This window comes from Pseudophryne corroboree, chromosome 8, assembly GCF_028390025.1.
Source record: "Pseudophryne corroboree isolate aPseCor3 chromosome 8, aPseCor3.hap2, whole genome shotgun sequence".
NCBI classification, from domain to species: domain Eukaryota; kingdom Metazoa; phylum Chordata; class Amphibia; order Anura; family Myobatrachidae; genus Pseudophryne; species Pseudophryne corroboree.
Genome location: NC_086451.1, coordinates 184,962,132 through 184,975,179, shown reverse-complemented (window position 1 = coordinate 184,975,179; position 13,048 = coordinate 184,962,132). Strand labels below are relative to the sequence as shown.

At 47.1% G+C, this 13,048-nt stretch overlaps 1 protein-coding gene across 2 annotated transcripts in view; it reads right to left on the bottom strand.

Annotated features, from left to right (window-relative positions):
* The window catches only part of GLA (galactosidase alpha), a 649,316-nt gene that overhangs the window by 442,645 nt on the left and 193,623 nt on the right, over positions 1–13,048 (bottom strand). The gene's annotated exons all lie outside the window — the stretch shown is intronic.

The window sequence follows — 13,048 nt, the reverse complement described above, 5'->3', positions numbered from 1 at the left end:
GCAGCAAAGTGGGGAGAACGCAAGCACAGGGGAAAACTGGTATGTGCACTGTGAGGAAACCACACTTCGCTGCGATGGTGGTTACCCTCTGTGGGATTCAATTCACTCGGGCAGGTCAGAATATATAAAAAATAAGTCTTTATTATGACAGCACACCATAAAATAGTCACATGTTACAGGGTAATTGGTAGCATGTATCCTCCAGCAGCCTCTTGCAGTCAACATCCATAAGTAGCAATAGCAATAATATGTATCCTTACCACTACTTCTTGATAGACAGTCCTGTGTGCCCCAGCCTGGGGTACTGGCTCACACTGACCCTGTCCTGGTAGAGTTTCTTCTGGTGGCACAGCGATGCCCAGCTCAGAGTGTTTCCTGCTGATGTCTGATTCACAGGATCCACCACAATAGACTACCATTGAGACCTGCTCTCCTTATATACCTGACTGGCAGATCCCCTCTGGTGCCAAACAGTCTACTCAGGAGGTTGGGTCAGGATATCCCAAGGCTATTTCAGCCATTATAGGGCTGTGGAGACCCATTGTACATCCTCTGGGAGTTCTAACCTAATTACCTCCCAGATTACCTGATGACCTAGATAAAGAACTTGGGCTGGCAGCTATTTTACCAGTACCTCAGTCATTGTTCTGATTACATTACCAGCAACACCTATCACACCTCACACAATGGACTCACATATGTGATACAAATGGTAATGAGCTAGCACAGCTGCCTGGCTCTCCTTCTGTCACACACTATGGCCTGTCCTGCTATAGTCACACAGTATGGCAAATGTCTTTATATCTCCAATATATACCATATTGCAGGTAATAGCAAGGACAATAAATACCTAATAACATGAAATAACAGTATACATGATACCCCTATGCTCTGGTGTATATAACTAGACTGGGCCAAGGATTAAAAAGTACATTATACTGTGAGAAACGAGTGATGAATAAAAAGGTTCTCAGTCCAAGTCCATCTCGTTTCTTTACATATACCTCCCCCACTTTTTAAACTTGAGCCCCAGTCTCTTCTGCAGACACTACTGCAGGTTGTATGTTGTCCTTCGCATGTTGAAACAATTCCTGCTGGACTGTGCACCGCTTCCAGCGTTGACTTGTTGTCCCATGTTGTTCTCTTGTAACCAGCACCAGTCAGTTCCCCGAACCTCTGAAGGAAGTCTCTGTCTCCTTCTCCAGTAGCTAGTCTGAGCCCTACTGTCTGAGTAACCTACTCACTGCCTTTCCTTGGTTGCCTGGGGCCTTGCATGGCTTTGCCTCCACCTCCCCCAGTTCCTATCTGTCCTGGGGTTACTTATTTCCCCAGTCTGTGTCCGCTTATAGACTGACTGCCTGCAGGATTCCTGCTGCTCCTTACCTACACCAGGGACTACTGACAGTGACAGCACACAGTACTCAATGTCTTGCTGTCTTTGCTGCCTACCCTCCTCCTGTGTCTGTCACTGATGCAGCCCTGCTGTAACTTATTCTGGCAATCTGCACAGTTGGCTATGTAGCGATCTACATCCCTTGCTAAACCTAACCACATTAAATGCTGCCTGAGCCGGGCTCCTGTTCTCCGTTTTCCCCAGTGACAGGTACCTGCCCTATTGTCCCGAGCTAGGAACAGACCCCGATATTCGGGTGGGACTACCAGCCTGTACTTATGATTTGGACTGGACACGGTATGCAGTAATCCATCCATCCACACACATTCCCTCTGGCATCCCTGTCTCATATGCCCTATCTGCTATTGCCCGCATCCCATCTAGTTCTGGATCTAGTAACTGGGCTCCTTGCAGTCTAGACTTATCCTCCTCCTCTAGGACTAACACCCCCTCACGATGGTCTTGGATACTCACCCTCAGAGGTCCGGAGGTGGAGAAAATGGGTTGCTGATACCCAGTTGTCACTGGTGTGTAGTGGTGAAAGTTCTTACTTTGCCTGTTGCTTTGCTTTTCACCAACAATAACATTGCAAGTGGCATTTACCCCCCTCGCCTCTGGCGCATCAGGGAGGTAATGTTTGTTTTTCCAACAGTGGCTCCTGCCAACAACACCCGTGGGTTGGGGTTGATCCAATTGACCTCCATTTCTGGGACACTCCCGACGGAGATGCCCCCAATGTCCACATCGATGGCACCGCTTCCAGACTTCTCCCAAGTGTCCTCGGTTGCTGGGTCGCATTGGTCCTTCCTTCTGCCACTTTTGTGGCTTTTCCTGGGACTGTGGCTTCCACTTGGCCACCCTATCCTGAAGGTTGAGTAAAATTTCAGGCAGCCATGCTTTTACTGACCCAAGACCTTTATTCAAGATCCACCGACTCAGAACTTCCTGCAGCTCTCGGCAAAGCTGATGGTAGTCACAGCTTGCACTGCTGACTGGCCTGTGGTGGGTTTGGTCTGCACGGTAGCTGCGATCTCAGGAATCTTTACTGGCTGTTCCTGAAAGAGTAGTGCCAGGTCTAAGGGCTCCATTGATGTCTGCTCCTCAGGTAGTGAGGTGGTGTAGTAACTCACCCCAGTTTCCTTGGACCATTCCCCCACCACTTCTGGGAAGTTCTCCTGCCTTTCCTTAATAACGCTCACCTCAGATGGTTTTGCAAATAGCATGGCCCCATCACTCAGTACCAACATACAGGGTTGCTCCTGGTCCACACCTGATTGCCTGGCATCCAGAATCTCTGCTACATGAGTTCCAACTTGGGAGAATTCTATCATGCTGGGACCTCCACTGTTTTCATACCGATTACCTCATCGAGTAGGGACATGTCCCATTGGTGTAGTTTTCCCACTAGCTGTGTCCTGGAGTCATCAAGGGTAGTGGAAATTTCCCTTGCCTGCCATGTTTCCTGGATCCCCTTCAGGTTTAGGGAGCTGTATCTGTTCATGGCTCACGTTTCTTGTAAGTCCTCTGATTGGCTTTCTCTGGGTGCATTGTTTCCCGTGTTGTGCTGTCCCTGCAAGGCTTTTGGACTGCAAACGCTTGTGTTCCTCGCAGCCTCCCGGTTCTTGCGATACCGGACCGAGTGATCCCACTGCTGCCGCCAAGTTTGAGGAAACCACGCTTCGCTGGGATGGTGGTTACCCTCTGTGGGATTCAATTCACTCGGGCAGGTCAGAATATATAAAAAATAAGTCTTTATTATGACAGCACAACACCATAAAATGTCACGTTACAGGGTAATTGGTAGCATGTATCCTCCAGCAGCCTCTTGCAGTCAACAGCCATAAGTAGCAATAGCAATAATCTGTATCCTTACCACTACCTCTTGCTAGACAGTCCTGTGTCCCCCAGCCTGGGGTACTGACTCACACTGACCCTGTCCTGGTAGGGTTTCCTCTGGTGGCACAGTGATACCCAGCTCAGTGTTTCCTGCTGATGTCTGATTACAGGATCCACCACAATAGACTCTACCATTGAGACCTGCTCTCCTTATATACCTGACTGGCAGATCCCCTCTGGTGCCAAACAGTCTACTCAGGAGGTTGGGTCAGGATATCCCAAGGCTATTTCAGCCATTATAGTGCTGTGGAGACCCATTGTACATCCTCTGGGAGTTCTAACCTAATTACCTCCCAGATTACCTGATGACCTAGATAAATAACTTGGGCTGGCAGCTATCTATTTTACCAGTACCTCAGTCATTGTTCTGATTACATTAACCAGCAACACCTATCACACCTCACACAATGGACTCACATATGTGATACAAATGGTAATGAGCTAGCACAGCTGCCTGGCTCTCCTTCTGTCACACACTATGGCCTGTCCTGCTATAGTCACACAGTATGGCAATTGTCTATATCTCCAATATATACCATATTGCAGGTAATAGCAAGGACAATAAATACCTAATAACATGAAATAATAGTATACATGATACACCTATGCTATGGTGTATATACCTAGATTGGGCCAAGGATTAAAAAGTACATTATACTGTGAGAAACGAGTGATGAATAAAAAGGTTCTCAGTCCAAGTCCATCTCGTTTCGTTACATGCACTATGGTGCGGCGATACAGAGGTCTTTATGCAATAGCAGGCTGTGGGCAGACACCTTAAGCTGTCAGTGGGGACTTACTCATACAGCCCCTAGCACACTTTGCCACTCTTCCCAGGGAGCCACCCTCTTCCACTATAAAGCAACAACCGCAAACTGGGAAAATTAGAGGTAAGCCTAAAAATAAAATAAAACAACAAACACTACTCTGTTCTAATAGGAAACAGGAAAAAAGACTAGGGAGAAGGAAGAGGAGGGTCACTTTATACCCAGAGTGGGCGGTACTTAGCTGCTGAAAAATACTACCTGTCTAATTGTAGGAGGATGGGATACAATCCCAGAGTAATGGCTGCCATGAAGGAATGCAGAAGAAATAGTATTATGTATACTATATATAGTATTATGATGGTATCTCTTTAGGAGGAATTAGTGAATAAATATAAAATGTAAAACGTGATAAAAAATTAAGCTGATATAAAAAGTGGGTATATTATGTGATTTTCTGTGCTCGGACAAACATCTGTCACATATATATACACACACGAATATGAAAACTCAAAATGTAATTACTGTAAATTAATTATTGTTTTATTACCTACCAGTAAATCCTTTTCTCATAGTCCATAGAGGATGCTGGGGTCCACATTAGTACCATGGGGTATAGACGGGTCAAATAGGAGCCACTGGCACTTTAAAAGTATGAGTGTGGGGGCTGGCTCCTCCCTCTATGCCCCTCCTACCAGACTCAATCTAGAAACTGTGCCGGAGGAGACGAACATCTTCGAGAGGATTTTACACAGACAGTGGCAAGATTCATACCAGCTCACACATACAAGGCAAATTAAGCTAACTAGCTTGAAAAACAGCAACCGCTGAAACATTACTTACCAAGTAACAATGCAGTACTCAACTAAAAACAAAGTTGTACTGAACCAGATAACTACTGTAGGAAAGTGAAGCGCTGGGCGGGCGACCAGCATCCTCTACGGATTAAGAGAAAAGGATTTACGGTAGGTAATTAAAATCCTATTTTCTCTTACGTCCTAGAGGATGCTGGGGTCCACATTAGTACCAAGGGGATGGACCTGTCACGCTCGGCATAAGTTGGGGTTCCGACAGCTGAGTTTTGGCTGAAAGAGAAGAGTAAACAAGGTGGCTGAATGTAATTCCTCCTCATGGGGTGGAAGCCAAACTAAGTGTTAACGTTGGCCGAAGGGCATAAAGAAAAGGAGGACTTCATAGGAAGATAACTGCAGTTTTAATGAATAATCAGTCTGTATATGAATATTGGAGAAATAGAAGAAACTTGAAGAATTAGAGTCTGTGGTTAAATGACTTGAAGAGTGAAGCTAAAGAACTCCGGTAAAGAAGAACTGAAGACTGTGTTTTATGATTAAAAGACGAGGCTGAAGAACTTGGACTTTGAAGAAATTAAGACATGGTTTGTAATTGAAAGACGAGGCTGAAGAAATGAAGATGTGGCTTGTGATTGAAAGACGAGGCTGAAGAACTGGGACTTTGAAGAAATGAAGACGTCTGCGGGAACCGCTGTTAGCACCTGGAGCTCCTCTACGACCTGGAACCCCGTGAGCGCTTCCACGAGTGGCAACGGACTCAGATAGCAGGACTGCAGCAGCGTTTAGGTAACCGATGGATGAGAGCAACCAGGACCAGGGAACCAGAAGTAACCTGGGAGCAGAGCTAGAGAACCTTTCACAAGGAGGTAACTTGAAGCACTGGCGCTCCCTCTGAGCCAGCCCCCTTTTGTAAGGTGAGAACACACAGGATTGGCTGGATACAGATTGGGAACTTCACTGGAAATACTCTGGTCTCCAACATGGCTGACCCCAGCACAGGAGGCATACTTAGCTGTTAGCACACAGCTTTAGCCAGCTTCGGTCTCTAACACACTATACTGTGTTACCACTAGAGGACCTTACCACAGCGATCCCCGCCGCAGCGCCTGGCTCTCCAGACCTTCGGCCCCCGGACCTTGGCAGCCGCACATCCATCCAGGAGGACCAGCCGCCAGCAGCTCCCTGCCGCCGCAGCCGCGCCAACCAGTGGGACGGTAACCCGCAGGAGCAGACTGACAGTACCAAAGCTCCCAGAATGGGAGGGAGAGCGCGGAGGCTCCTGCAGAACGAATTGACCAAACTTAAGATCCTCAGAGGCCAAAGTATCAAACTTGTAGAACTTTGCGAACGTATTCGACCTCGACCAAGTAGCTGCTCAGCAGAGTTGTAAAGCCGAGACACCCCGGGCAGCCGTCCAGGAAGAATCCACCTTACGAGTAGAGTGGGCCTTAACAGACGTAGGATACAGCAAGTCTGCCGTAGAATATGCATGCTGGATTGTGAACCTGGGGGGTAATTCCAAGTTGATCGCAGCAGGAATTTTTTTTAGCAGTTGGGCAAAACCATGTGCACTGCAGGGGGGGGGGGGGGAGCAGATGTAACATGTGCAGAGAGAGAGAGAGATATTTGGGTGTGGTGAGTTCAATCTGCAATATAAATTGCAGTGTAAAAATAAAGCAGACAGTATTTACCCTGCACAGAAACGAAATAACCCACCCAAATCTAACTCTCTCTGCAAATGTTATATCTGTCCCCCCTGCAGTGCACATGGTTTTGCCCAACTGCTAAAAAATATCCTGCTGCGATCAACTTGAAATTACCCCCCTGATCCAGCGAGAGATCGTCTGCTTAGAAGCAGGACACCCAATTTTCTTGGGATCATACAGGACAGAGAGTCCGATTTTCTGTGACAAGCAGTCCTCCTCACATAGATTTTTAGAGCCCTTACAACATCTAAGGACTTTGATGAAATTGAGGAGTCAGTCGCAACTGGCACCACAACAGAAAAAATACCAAAAACTCCTGGCGCCGTTATTGAACAGAAAAAAAGCTGCTTTCCCAGGGGTAATTGGTTTTAAACCCCCTTTTTTTTTTTTACAGTTTTTTACAATGAGTAAGCCACCGAGACACAGAAGGTGGGGAAATGCATCTGTACGATCTCCCAGCTTACGGGACACAGCTACAGATCACATATCAACCGGCTGGCATACCATATACCCCATTGCCAAAGAGAGGGGTTTAATTGGTGAGAAGTGACCTTACACGGACTCCAGATAAGGCTGACGGGGAGAGCTCCAGCCGGGAGGGACATCATCCAATCCGTGTTTATGACAGGCATGCTGTTTGGTCTACAATTACACTCTGGTAACTAACCTGTATATGAGAGCTATGGACTTCTCACATTAATGTTGCATGGCTATGCATGAACGTTTTCAATCCTTAAATTGGGACTTGTGAGAAAAAGCTACTAACCATATTACAAAGTCAATAGATGCTGAGTGCAATTACTAATCAAAGTGATAACAGCTTTTAAGTACATGATTTATTTGTTAACACTACGCATGTGGAGTTACTAGCAAGCTTGCTAAATGCCCAGGTGGTACAAAGTATCACTGAAGATTGCATGAAAGAGACTTTGTTGCTTATTAGTTTTTCAGTGCAGCTGGTTTGGTCATTATTTTTACAGTGAATTCAAGATATATTATATTGTAAATTAATTAACTAGATTGTTTTTATAGAAGTATGGATTAATTAATGAATATTTTTTAAATGTGTATTGATGCTGGCCGGTATCAAATATAGAGATATGTGATAAAAATATATTAAAAACAAATCTACGACAGATGAAATAGCGCTCTCCCATAGTTTTCTTTTCTGGCACTACAATAGGTTGGTTGACATGAAATGCCGACACAACCTTCGGAAGAAACTGCTGAAGTGTCCGAAGCTCAGCTCTATCTTCATGGAAGATCAAGTAAGGGATTTAACATGACAAAGCCCCCAACTCCGACACACGTCTAGCAGAAGATAAGGCCAACAAAGTGACAGCCTTCCACGTGAGAAACTTGACCTCAACCTCCTGTAGAGGTTCAAACCAGGCCGACTGGAGGAACTGCAACACCACATTAAGATCACAGGGCGCCGTAGGCGGTACAAAGGGAGGTTGGATGTGCAGAACTCCCTTCAAAAAAGTCTGAACCTCAGGGAGGGCAGCCAATTAATTCTGGAAGAAAATGGATAGGGCCAAAATTTGAACCTTTATGGATCCTAACCCCAGGCGCATATCCACAACTGCTTGCAGGAAGAGGAGAAAATGTCCCAGTTGAAACTTCACCGTAGGAAACTTCTTGGACTCACACCAAGTTATTTTTTCCAAATACGATAGTAATGTTTAGACGTTACTTCTTTCCTAGCCTGTATCAGGGTAGGAATAACCTTGCTCGGAATGCCCTTCATAGCTAGTATCTGGCGTTCAACCTCCATGCCATCAAACATAGCCGTGGAAAGTATTGATAAGTGAACGGCCCCTGCTGCAGCAGGTCCTCCAGAAGAGGAAGAGGCCTCGGCTCATCTAGTAGTAGATCCAGAAGATCCGCGTACCAAGACCTTCTTGGCCAGTCTGGAGCATGAGTATCGCTTGAACCCTTGTTCTCCTTATGAGCTTCAGTACTCTTGGAATGAGTGGGAGTGGTGGAAACATGTACACCGACTGGAAAACCCACGGAGTCAATAGGGCGTCCACCTCCACAGCTTATGGGTCCCTCGACCTGGAACAATATCGCTGAAGCTTCTTGTTGAGATGAGAGGCCATCATGTCTATTTGAGGTATACCCCAAAGATCTGTTACATCCTTGAACACCTCCAGATGGAGACCCCTCTCCCCTGGATGGAGATCGTGTCTGCTGAGGAAGTCTGCTTCCCAATTGTCTACTCCTGGAATAAAGATTGCTGACAGGGCCAACGCGTGTTTTTCTGCCCAGAGGATGATTCTTGTTACCTCTGATATTGCAGGTATGCTCTTCGTTCCGCCCTGTCAGTTTATGTAAGCCACTGTCGTTACATTGTCCAACTGCACTTGAATGGCCCGATTTCTCAGAAGATGGGCCGCTTGAAGAAGACAGTTATAAACAGCTCTTAGTTCCAGAATGTTTATCGCCAGGCTGGTTTCCAGACTTGACCACCTTCCTTGGAAGGTTTCCCCTTGAGTGACTGCGCCCCAGCCCCGGAGACTTGCATCCGGTTAGAAGAATCCAGTCCTGAATACCGAACCTGCGGCCCTCCAGAAGGTGAGGTAATTGCAGCCACCAGAGGAGTGAAATCCTGGCCTTTGGCGACAGACGTAATCTCTGGTGCATGTGTAGATGGGATCTCGACCACTTGTCCAAGAGATCCAGTTGGAAGGACTGAGCATGAAACCTCCCGTACTGCAGAGCCTCGAAAAAGGCCAACATCTTCCCCAAAAGGTGAATGCACTGATGAACCAACACCCGGGCTGGCTTCAGGACATCCTGGACCATTGATTGTATCACCAACGCTTTTTCCTCTGGAAGAAACACCCTCTGCACTTCTGTGTCGAGGATCATTCCCAGAAAGGACAACCTCCTGGTTGGTTCCAAATGTGATTTTGGAAGATTCAGGATTCAACCATGTTCCCTGAGCAGGTGGGTTGTGAGAACAATGGACTGTAACAACTTCTCCTTGGACAATGCCTTTATCAGCAAATCGTCCAGATATGGAATTATGTTCACACCTTGTCTGCGGAGGAGAACCATCATTTCCGCCATCACCTTGGTGAATACCCTCGGTGCTGTGGAGAGGCCGAAAGGCAGGGCCTGGAATTGAAAATGACAGTCCAATAGTGCGAATCAGAGATAAGCTTGATGCGGTGGCCAAATTGGAATGTGAAGGTACGCATCCTTGATATCCAGGGATACCAGGAATTCCCCCTCCTCCAGACCCGATATCACCGCCCTTAGAGACTCCATTTTGGATTTGAACTCTCACAGGAAGGCTTTAAGTTCAGAATGGGTCTGACCGAACCATCCGGTTTCGGTACCACAAAAAGGATCGAATAGTAACCCTTGTTTTGCATATGGGGTGGAACTGGTACAACAACCTGTGCTCCACCAACTTTTGGATGGCTTCCTGTAGGATAGCCCTGTCTGCCAGCAAAGCTGGCAAGCCTGATTGAAGAATCAGTGATAAGGGAAATCTTGAAATTGCAGTCTGTACACAATATCTTGTACCCAGGGATCCAAGCCGGACGACACCAAAACGTGACTGAAATGCCTGAGTCTCGCCCCCACTGGCCCCACCTCCAGGCCGCCCTGTCCACCGTCATGCTGAGGACTTTGGCGTACCTGAAGTAGGTTTCTGTTCCTGGAAACCCGCAGCAGCAGGTTTCTTGGATTTTGGCAGACCTCCTCGAAAGAAGGTGTTGGACAGCTTGGTATTTCTTGCCTTGGCAGTCCGAAAGGGCTGTGATGCAGTTGAAGAAAAGGGTTTCTTCGTAGTAGGTGCCACTGAGGGAAGCATCCAACGCTTCATCAAAAAGAGCCTGACCTGTGTAGGGTAGGTGTCTCCACACATCTCCTGGATTCCGTGTCGGAAGACCACTGGCACAGCCAAAGTCCTCTACGAGCTGAGACAGACATGGAAGATATCCCTGCAGCCATGGAACTCAGGTCTTTCATGGATTCTACCAAAAACCCTGCAGAATCCTGAATGTTACGTAAAAACAATTCAACATCACTTTTATCCATCATATCCAAATCCTCAAGTAATGTGCCAGACCAATTTACTATAGCTTTGGAAATCCATGCACAGGCAATAGTGGGAAGTAATATCGCCCCCGAAGCAGTGTATATGGATTTGAGCGCAGTATCAATTTTGCGATCAGCTGGCTCTTTTAAGGCGGTAGATCCTGGAACAGGTAAAACCACCTTCTTTGAGAGTCTGGATAAAGATGCGTCCACTATGGGTGGGTTTTCCCATTTTTTCCTATTCTCAGGGAAGGGGAAAGCAACCAGAACCCTTCTAGGGATCTGGAATTGTTTCTCTGGGTTTTCCCATTATTCTCAAATATAGCATTTAATTATTTGGACACAGGGAAGGTTAGCAACACTTTCTTAGTGTCAGTGAAGTAAGCCTCCTCAACCTGCTCAGGTTTTGTATCTGCAATATTCAACACATCTCTAATAGCCTTTATCATCAACAGCACCCCTTTTGCAAGAGATGCGGCCCCCCTCAGCACATCCCCATCACTGTCTGCCGTGTCAGAATCGGTATCAGTGTCATCTTGCATAATTTGGGCAAGAGCACATTTGTGGGAACCTACAGTAGGGTGTCCTGAGGTAACAGAATCGGACCAAACTGCCATAGAGGTCTGTAAAATCTGAGTTGCAGATTCATTCTGTGCAACCCTAGTAGAAATCTGAGAAATCATAGATTTGATAGAGGATAACCATTCAGGCTCCCTTGCTGGTATCTGCACTAAAACAGTGCAATCCTGATTACATGGAATGAGATCATCCTGAGAGGACATATCCTCTACAGCATATGACACAGAGTTCCTGGTCATAGCTAAATGGAGACCACAGACACTCCACACACACCCAGGGGATGACAGAGTTTCACCCCCAAGAATGGCAAGAAAGACAGATATTTGAGCCAACCCACACACAGCGCTTTCAAGGTATAGGGAGACCCCCAACCAGCGCTGACTCTGCACCTTAATAGGTTACACAGTCTGTACACAGCCTCCCCCTTCCTTCTACAACCCCCTGGTACCGTAAGAGATAGCTGGAGTTGAATTGGAGGGACAGCTCTCAGTGACGGCGCTTCTGCAGGCAGGAAAATGGCGCTAAATGCTGCTGGGTCCGCTCTGAGGAGAAGCTCCGTCCCTTTAATGGTGCTGTCTTCCTGCTCTTCTGGAGATTATACTTGCCTGAGGAATTATGCTGGCAGCGATCCTGGGACCCTGACAGGCTTGGAGGTCAGTGTAGGGTGTAGGTGCTGGCTCAGGGCGCACTATGTACCGCTGAGCCCTGGAGCGCAGTTAGTACTGCGCTCCATACCCTGTAGCCACCATCTTCACACCGATTCCCCGCTTGCTAGGGGGGACAGTGACTAACTCGCCACTGATCTTCTGGCTCTGTAAGGGGGTGGCGGCATGCTGCCAGGGTGAGCGATCCCCTGTGGCGGGGTTATGTTTGATCTCCTCAGGAGCTCAGTGTCCTGTCAGTGGAGATAGTGGCTCAGACCCCGCAGGGCGGACACTACTCCCCCCGTTAGTCCCACAAAGTAGGGAGGCTGTTGCCAGCAGCCTTCCTGTAAAATAATAAACTCTAAAAAAACAACTTTACTAGAGGAACTCTGGAGAGCTCCCCTAGCTGTGACCGGCTCCTCCGGGCACATTTTCTAAACTGAATCTGGTAGGAGGGGCATAGTGGGAGGAGCCAACCCACACTCTCAAACTCTTAAAGTGCCAATGGCTCCTGGTGGACCCATCTATACCCCATCGTAGTAATGTGGACCCCAGCATCCTCTAGGACGCAAGAGAAAAATAAATATACACTGCAAAAAAAAGAATGATTAAAATAAAACAACTAAACATCTAAAAACGCTTCAATAATTAATATCCTGTAATACAGTGTTGGATAATCTAAATATTGTGATAAAGTGCTGGTGTGAGGCACCGATATGACAAGTAAACAAAATGTATTTATTGGTACTAAAATGAGGTGATGTGAGTAATGAAGATCATGTGATCTGGCTCCTTAATGATACATTATGATAATGGTATAGGTAGTAAAAAAAAAAAAAAAAAAAAATACATATATACACACACACACACACACACACACATACAGTAGCGTAATTACCACCCCCGCAGCCACTGCGGAGGCTTGGAGGCGAAGGGCTGCGGGGGCGCCACCACTGATTGCTACTGTGCTGTGTATGAGGGAGGATGGCAGAGCGCGCACCTCTCCTGTGTCCGTCCCTACTCCTGTGTCTCCGGCGGCGTGTCAGTTAAATGAAGTGCTGGTTCGTGAGCCAATCAGAGCTCATGGACTGGCAGACAATCAGGAGCCGCAGCGGTTGGTACGCGAGCTCTGATGGGCTCACAAACCGGCGCTTCATTTGACAGTCACACCGCCAGAGACACAGGACGGACACAGGAG